An 8,518-nucleotide genomic window follows, 5' to 3' on the forward strand; every position below is an offset into this window, starting at 1 on the left:
GCATGCACGGAGAGCTGATGCAGCAAGACGACACAACAAAAAGAGATACAGATTCCTGGTGTTGCTGACAAGAACACAAGTGGACACAGAATACACAGTGAATGGACACAGAGAGCAGACAACTGGGTGGGGGGGGGGAGGGAATGGGAGAGAAATAAATAAAAAAGAAATCTTTTTTAAAAAATACAGTATAAGGAAAGTAAAATGAAGACACACGCTGTGAGAAGAAATTTCTAGCAATAGCACTGGCAAAGGATTAATACCTGGTGTAAATAAAGAACTCTAACAAATCAATATGTAAAAGACTGCTCAAAATAAAAATGTCAAATTCTTGAAGGTATTCACTAAGAGAATGCTGAATATGAAAAGATACTGAGTTTCATTAATAATTAGAAGAAATGGAAATAAAAACACAATGAAATATCATTTCATGTCCATTGAAATAGTGAAAATTTAAAAGTTTGGGCAGTAGGAAATAAAGACAAGTAAGTGGAACAAGTATATGTTTTATATACTGCATGTGGGAATATAAATTTATGCAATAACATTGGGAAAATAATTTGGCACTCTAAAACTGCAGATCTGTGTATCTGATGACCCAGGTTTTCCATTCCTAGGAAAAGTAATTTTTCTCCATGTACACTAGGACATAAGCACTGTTTAAAATGGAAAAACAGAGTAACTAAAAAATAACCTACATATGCTTCAATAGTGGAATGAAAAAATAAATTGTTAAATATTCATACAATGAAATACTACATAGCAAGGAGACAGGGTTGTATTCTAGAAATATTAAGTAGATTAAAAATACAAAACCCAGTGGCAAAACAATACATATACTGTGGGGTGATTCTATTACACAAATTCAAATGCCTACAAAGTTACATGATATGCTGTGTAAGGATAAAACAAATAAAGTAAGGCTGCACTGAAAAGCAAGGAAATGAAATAATAACTCAAAGTTCCGTAAGGCATTTACCTTTGGGCAGAGGGCAGGGAAGGAGCTTAGCCAGGGAGAAGCCCCTGTGGTTTTCCAAGGTACTGGCAACGTATTATTTGTGAAACCTGGATGTGGGTACATGGTTATTTACTGAATTTTGTTATGCCTTAAGCTTGCTTTTTAAATATTAATTCGTATATACGTATATATATATATCTTAAGAATTTATTTTTTTATTTAGTTCTCTCCCCTTTCCCCCCTCTCCCCATTGTCTGCTCTCTGTGTCCATTCGCTGTGTGTTCTGTGTCCACTTGCATTCTCAGCAGCACCGGGAACCTGTGTCTCTTTAGGTTGTGTCATCTTGCTGAGTCAGCTCTCCATGTGTGTGGTGCCCCTCCTGGGTGGGCTGTGCTTTTTTTGTGCAGGGCGGCTTCTTACGGGGCGCACTTCTTGTGCGTGGGGCTCCCCTATGCGGGGGACACCCCCGTGTGGCACAGCACTCCTTGCATGCATCAGCACTGCACGTGGGCCAGCTCACCACATGGGTCAGGAGGCCCTGGGTTTGAACCCTGGGCCTCCTATATGGTAGGCGGACGCTCTATCAGTTGAGCCAAATCCACTTCCTGGTATATTTTTTATATTTAATAAAATATAAATAGAGATTTTCCTAATAAAATATTTAATAAAATGTGGGCAGTTTTTTTTTTTTTCCCCCAGCACAAGCCTACAGTTGTATTGAGAGGTATTTGAGGAGGTAACCATTTACTGGGACAAGTGCATATCTATGTAACTAACCCACAGCTATGCATGCATATGTGCAAACATAGAGACTTGTTCTCCGTGTCAAGGTCGGCATTGTTACAAAAAGGATTGAGGGAAAACCTTCTGGGAGTGTCCATTCAAAAGGGAATTTGAAGATACAAAGGAGGGAAGGTGCTAGTCTATAGTGAAATTTCCTGAGAAGGTGAGGGGGTTGAGGGTCCACAGCCCAGGTGCAGGGGCTGACCTGAGAAAGAGAGGAGGAGAAGGGCACAGGGGCAGCTGGGTACGGCTGTTGGCTGAGCATCCGTAGGGAGTGGGTCCTGTTTCTCTCTATAAAGTAGAAGGCATGGGTGACTTCTGAGATGGAGGGACTGCCTATGAGGTCATGTCAGAAATGGTTAAAAATTCAGAGGCAAGAAAAGGATAATTGGACAAGAATGGGGAGAGGGGGAATCTGGAAAGGAAAGAGAACAAGGGGTCAAAACTTGAGGGCTGACTTAACTTCTTGGCAGCTCTAGGTCTCTGAGACACTTCTGACCCCTGAGATCTGAAAGGACTGAAGGTCAAGTCCTGCAGAGAGGGCTGGGAAATGAGCTCTGCAGGTGTGTAACAGTCGGCCTTGGTTAGGGGAGAGGGTGGATGAAGATGCCTTTGGGAACCGGGTCATGGGGCTAAAAGAAGTGCTGGACAGAGGTAAAGTCATGAGGGAGGCTCAGGAGAAACAAACACGTATGACTTAATTAATGGCAGAAATAGATGGAAAAATAGGTAAGGCTACTCCCAAGGGTACGAAAAAGATGCTAAGCTTCTGGAGAAATGCAGCATTATTTGGGAACCACAAAGCGTTCAGCTATTTGCAAAATTATTGTGCCCAATGCATAAGTTTCTTTGCAGTGACTCTGAAGATGGAATTCATTTGTCTAAGCAAAAGTATTTAATTCTGTTGTGCTGCAGTCTATAAAATATTTAAATTGTTATTCTACATATACACATTGCTTACATCCCGCTGCATTTCTCTCTGATGCACTTTAAATAAGAGATTTGGACTCGTGACAACGTCATCCAAGCCAACTGTTAGGGGAAAGAATCACAGAATCATTGCCGCTTACAAAGCCCACAGGATGCCAAGCTGTCCATCCTTTTGTCCTCACACAGAAAGGGACCCAAACTAGCCCAGAGAAAAAGGCATGTCTCTTACACCCGAAATATCCAGGGAGACAAAATGACCAATCGTTCTTAATGATCACATATATCCCTTCAAAATCAGAAAGCTCCAAATAACACTCTCCTCCTGCTGTAATTTAAGAACGTGGTATTTCGAGAGAAAACCCCAGATTCAGTGTCAACGCACTCTGAGCTCTGCATATGAGAGTGAAGTAGGAGCAATTTAAGGCAATTTTAGTGTAAAGGGAAAATAGTAGAAGTAAGAGGCAGGGGTCTGGTTTGCATTCTTGGTCCACCATTGCCTGTGTGAACTTAAATGAAGTCAAGAGTCGTTCTTATTATCAGAATAATAAATGCTTGCTTCACCTACCTACAAGGTTTTATCTAGGCTGAAACCATTATGCCAGGGAAAGAGCTTTGAAAAGCATAAACTATGTCACAAAGATAAAAAATAACATAGTCATGAACATGTGTTGGATGATAATCTGCTGTGAACCCATCTTCTTTGACTATCACACTGCAAATTGGCTGCAAATTGGCTTTCTCATTTTTCGTTCTGAGGCTAGAAGCAATTGGTATGATACTGATAATGCCTGGTTGCTGGAGCGTGGATGACTGCGCGTACAGCGTTTCAAAGGTCCCTCCTTGGTGTGCAGGCTCCCTCCCACCTGGCTTTGTCATCTACTCGTCAGCATCGCCACTTGAGCCTGGTGTCATCAGATTGACCCATTCATTGTTCTCGGAAAGGGTTTGAGCATTCCTACCCCTCTGTGGATCCTGGGAAGGTCACCCTTCCTGCAGCGCTGCTTGTCCCTGGCCACCTGGATTGACACTTTCGTACCCTGCCCTAAATGTGTAAGAGAATATGTAAGCGTGAGCTGCTCAGGTGCCTGGCTTTGGGCATTTTAATTTTACTTTCATATAAGTCTCTACTCCACAAAGAGCAAGAAAATACATTAACTGAGGGTATAACCATGCATTTTTTTTGCCTTATAAATATTCAATTGTAAATATTGTAAATGGTTCTGTAAGAAGTCCATTGATATGGAGAATAAAAGAAAGCAAAGTGAAAGACAATCAGAATGGTTATTTTTGAGATGTGAAGAGAAAGAAGGAGTAAAATTGATTTGGAAAATCTTTGCATTCAAATTTTCTATGGCACCCCTATCACTAGTTATGCTGGATAATTAAGCATAGTATTTATTTGCAGCTTAATATATTGTGTGACTTAAATGCGCATCATGTAATTAGTGAGACAGATGAGAGTAGCATGTTAGAAGATTCCATAAGAAGTCAGAGCAATAGCATTTTTTGTTTTTGTTTTAATTTTCTTTTTTATTCTTTTGTCAGAGCCATAGCATTTTGCTTCTAAATGACTGGGATTTTTTAAAAAAACATATGTAGTACTAATGAAACACACACAGGAAACCATTAAAGTTTCTACAGCACAGGCTTTGCTCTACCTACCGCCTGCCAGCAACAGTTATGTGTAGGAGAGGACAAATTTTTGAAGCCTAAAACGTTAATACGGGTTTGATTATTTGTCACATGGCACTGACACCTTGAGTATGACTAATCTATTATGTAATAAAGAAATGGTTTCGGGTACCATCTTGGGGTGACTGAGAAGGATACACAACTAATGAATTAGAGTGTTAAGGCTCTGTGTTTAGAGGACTGTGGGTTTACTAAAGTTCTATTTCTGAGGACATACACCTGGGTTGTGAAGGAAGGTAATTGTATGTATACCAGCACATATGCACGCACATAATGTTTCTATCAATTTATTTACTTATATTTTACTTCTAGGTCAGGAAGCATTTAAGGCAGTTTACAAAAATACATGCAGCCTCAAAGAATAAAATAAATTGTGAAAGGAAATGAGGGAAGAAAACACACACAACACAGAAATGCATCTTGTGGGGTCCTAATTGATTGCTTGAGGAGGGCTTCAAATGTAGCTCTAGATTTGCCTAAAGCCAATAAGACAAATGCAATGAGCTTCAAGAATCACAGTAAGCATAAGATGGAACATTTCACCTGTGTAAAGGAACCATAGTTTGCCCTGACACTGAGATTGAGAAAGGTTTCTTCCCAGCATCCTTAAGACACACAGTAGATGACCTTCTCTACAAAGTTCTGACGGTCATTACCAATATGGATTCTTTTGGGCTTTTTCTTATAATGTTCCTCATTGTAAGCTGAAGGCATAAGAACAATTCTATGAGAGACCAAAATCATGCTGCCTTTGTATAACTCCTGGGGATCTGGTTTAACCCAGGGGTAGAATCTCCAAAGCAGCACTGTCCAAGAAATTGTAGCATTGAGGTAGAGAAAGTGGCCATGCTAGTTGCTGAGGGCTGGGAGAGGGAAGAAGAGATGAGATGTGGCGGCAGTTTTGGGACTTTGAGCTGTCCTAAATATATTTCAGGGTCAGATGATGGACTTTGTATATCCTGCCATAACCCACTGAATGTACTGAGGGAGAGTGTGAACTACAGGGTAAACTATTATCCATGTGGTGCAGCAGTGCTACAAAATGTGTTCACCGAGTGCGATGAGTGTGCCGCAAAGATGGGGGAGGTTGCTGGTGTGGGAGGAGTGGGGTGGGGGGCTGGGGAGTATGTGGGAACCTCATGTTTTTTAATGTAACCTTTTTTTGTGCGATGTATATATCTTCAAAAATATATAATTTACAAAAATGATGGGGTGGGGGGTAAAAAAATAAATAAAATAAAATGTAGTGCTTTAAAAAATAGTCATATTAGCTAGTACCTGTCTTAATGGGCAGTACACATCTAGACAGTGAACAATTTAATGAATTTAAATATCCAATAGAAATTTCTCTTGATGCTAGAAATGTTTTATATCATTGTGTGCTGTCCAATAGGGCAGCCACCAACCATATGTGGCTATTGAGTACTTGAAACACGGCCAGTGGACTTAGGAAATGAAATGGAGCTTTTATTTAATTTTAATTTATTTAAATGAATAGCCAGCCATAGCCAGTCATTGGGTTGAACAGCGCTGCTTTAGAGCAATGGCAGGATGTATGTCTTTCCAGCAATCTGTGATGAATATTATTTCTTGCAACTGCGATTTGGTAAGTTACAGTGCTAAGGACATATTTAAAAGCAGAGGCAAAATTTACCTTCGAAAGCATTTTTGGGTCTTCTGCAATGTGGAGAAAATGAGGTAATAGAGGTCTATGAACTCTATGCCACAGGGCAGGTGCATTCTTATTACAGAATGTTTTGAGATGCAAACACTCCTAGTACATGTATTTTTAGTTAGAAATTATAATTTGTGCTCTGGTACTCTCATCTCTGTTGTATCTTATAGGAGGCACATCATTTTAACAACGTTTTAGCAATACTGCCAACCTCCTTTTCTATTCAAAGCATGAGCTGCTGTAACTTTCTGGGGAAAAATTACACAGACACACAAATTGGCACTTCTTCCAATTCCTGGTTTCTGATCTTCACTATACCTTTCTTGTAACCCTTCCTTAGGTGTGTCTTCCCTCTTCGCTCTTCTCATCCTCACCTCCGTGGAGAGGGGGCTTTCCCCCAAACAACACGTCTGGGTTTCTGTGAGAGGTAGTCAACAGTAGCCAGAGAGAAGCTGGCTTTTCTTTAGGGGATCCTTTCAGAAGTCTTCCCGATTGCCCTGCTAGGATAGGCACAAGCCTGTGGCACTCTGGGCTCAGACGCAAGGGACAAAAAGGCTTCTCCAGTTTGCCCTAAGAGGTAGGGCAGGATGGAGCTGGAAGCCTGAAAGGGAAGAAGGAGTAGATAAAGAAGGGAAGGGGTGACCAAGGAAGAAAGGACTATGGAGGCCAGGTGGATGGGAAAGTGATCATACAGTTAAGAGAGATATTATCCCACTCACTGGACTCTGATAAGCTATGAGTGAGATTGGAGTTTTATGGTAAAGAACCATACATCTTCTATTTGACGCGGCACAAAAGAGCAGACAGAGTTCAGGTGCTTGCCTCATCCCCTCTTTTCTGCTCCTGAGGCTATCTTTGGCCTTTCATGGTCTCCTTTCATATTTCCATCAGTAGCTAATAATTTCCACTTCACTGAAAAACTAGAAACCTTCAGATGGAATCTCCCCCCGTTTCCTGAATTTGCTTCCCCATTATATACGTAAAGCATCCCCACCTGCCCTTGCCTCTCAGCTTCCTGTCACAGTGAGGAAGGTCTTCCTCTTCTTTAAGATTAATTACTCTATGCGCTTGATCCTAGGGAACTTGATCCATTAATTATCCCATTTTCTCCTATATCTTCAGGTGTGTTCTTTCTCATACTTTTCATTTTCTTTAGCATTTAAGCATGCTCAAATCTCTCCTATGTTAAAAAAAAATTTCCCTTAAACTCACTTTTACCTATTACCTGTGTCTTTCCCCGTCATCTAGTTTCAAGCTTCTTGAAAGACTGCCCACTTGCCTTAACATCACTTGCACACTTCATTCATTCCTTGATTACTCCAATTGGCATCGGTCCCCACTACTTCACTGAAACAGCTTTTTCAAGGCAACCAATGACCAGTTGGTAGCTACATCTCACTGTATTTCTTGGTCCTTGTCTTAATGGAACTTCCTGAGGTGCTCTGTTCTCTTTGTGAATTTCCTCCCAAGATGCCCATGCCAGCTCTCTCTTTCACCTCTAGATTATGAGTATTTGTTGATCACTTTCCTAGAATCCAGTCCTCTCTTATCCTTTTTAACAGTGCTCTGAAATTTCTAGCCATGTAGTTTGGGAGAGATTGACTCCATCCCATCACCAGGGAGAGGCTCCAATTCCTTTAGTCCAATCAGCACATTCCATCTTCATGGCTATAGTTACTGGCTCAATACCCAAGTCAGGCCAATCATAGTCTCCAAGACTCTAATCCAAAACTCTTATTGAGTCATCAGAGAAGCGGGCTTGTTTCCTCCTAGACAAGAGGGAGACAGCCTTAGCCATCTTGGAGCACAAAAAGAGACTCTGCTTGAGACATAGAGTTAGTGCTGAGGAAGAGGAATGGAGAAAAGGAGATGGGAAAAAAGAGGTCCTAATCATAACTCTCGAGTGCTGGATAAAGACTTGGCTGAAGCCAGACACAGTTTTCTTAGTAAACAAATCCCTTTTACTTTGTTTACACCATTTGGGATCAGCATTTCTATTTCTAAAATCACAGAGAGTACTAACTTACACAAGCCCCTGTACCTAAATCATTCCATCAAATACTTTCCATCTTGGATTTATGGCAGGCCCGTCCCCCTGGACCTTTCATAGTATCCCAAACCAGAGCAAACCTAGCCCCAAACCATTGGCTGGCCTTGTCCAAAGGCCTCAGCACTGAAACAGGTTGCACAGTTTAGAAAAAAGAAACACTTTCCATCACATTTTGTAAGTCTGTTTAAAATCCTTAATAAGAAATACTTTCATGAGATTTAATGAGAAAGCTCAACTCAAATGAACACAAGTAATGAGGAGAGTTATTGAATTTCATAATAGGTAATTCTAGAGTAGGGAGGTTTCTTGGCTGGTTGATTCAGCAGTGCAGTGATGTCATCAGGATCCAGGTTGTTTTTCTCTCTGTGCTGTGACATCTTCAGTGTTGGCTTAATCATTCAGGCTGGTAACAGGATAGATATAGCAATGA

The 8,518-nt window shown here is 40.9% G+C and overlaps 1 pseudogene; it reads left to right on the top strand.

The window, feature by feature from the left end:
• Window positions 1-8,106: 8,106 nt before the first annotated feature.
• LOC111764271 (small nucleolar RNA SNORA42/SNORA80 family) lies at window positions 8,107-8,231 on the top strand (annotated as a pseudogene).
• Window positions 8,232-8,518: the final 287 nt, after the last annotated feature.

This window comes from Dasypus novemcinctus, chromosome 20 (genome assembly GCF_030445035.2).
Source record: "Dasypus novemcinctus isolate mDasNov1 chromosome 20, mDasNov1.1.hap2, whole genome shotgun sequence".
Taxonomy (NCBI): Eukaryota; Metazoa; Chordata; class Mammalia; order Cingulata; family Dasypodidae; genus Dasypus; species Dasypus novemcinctus.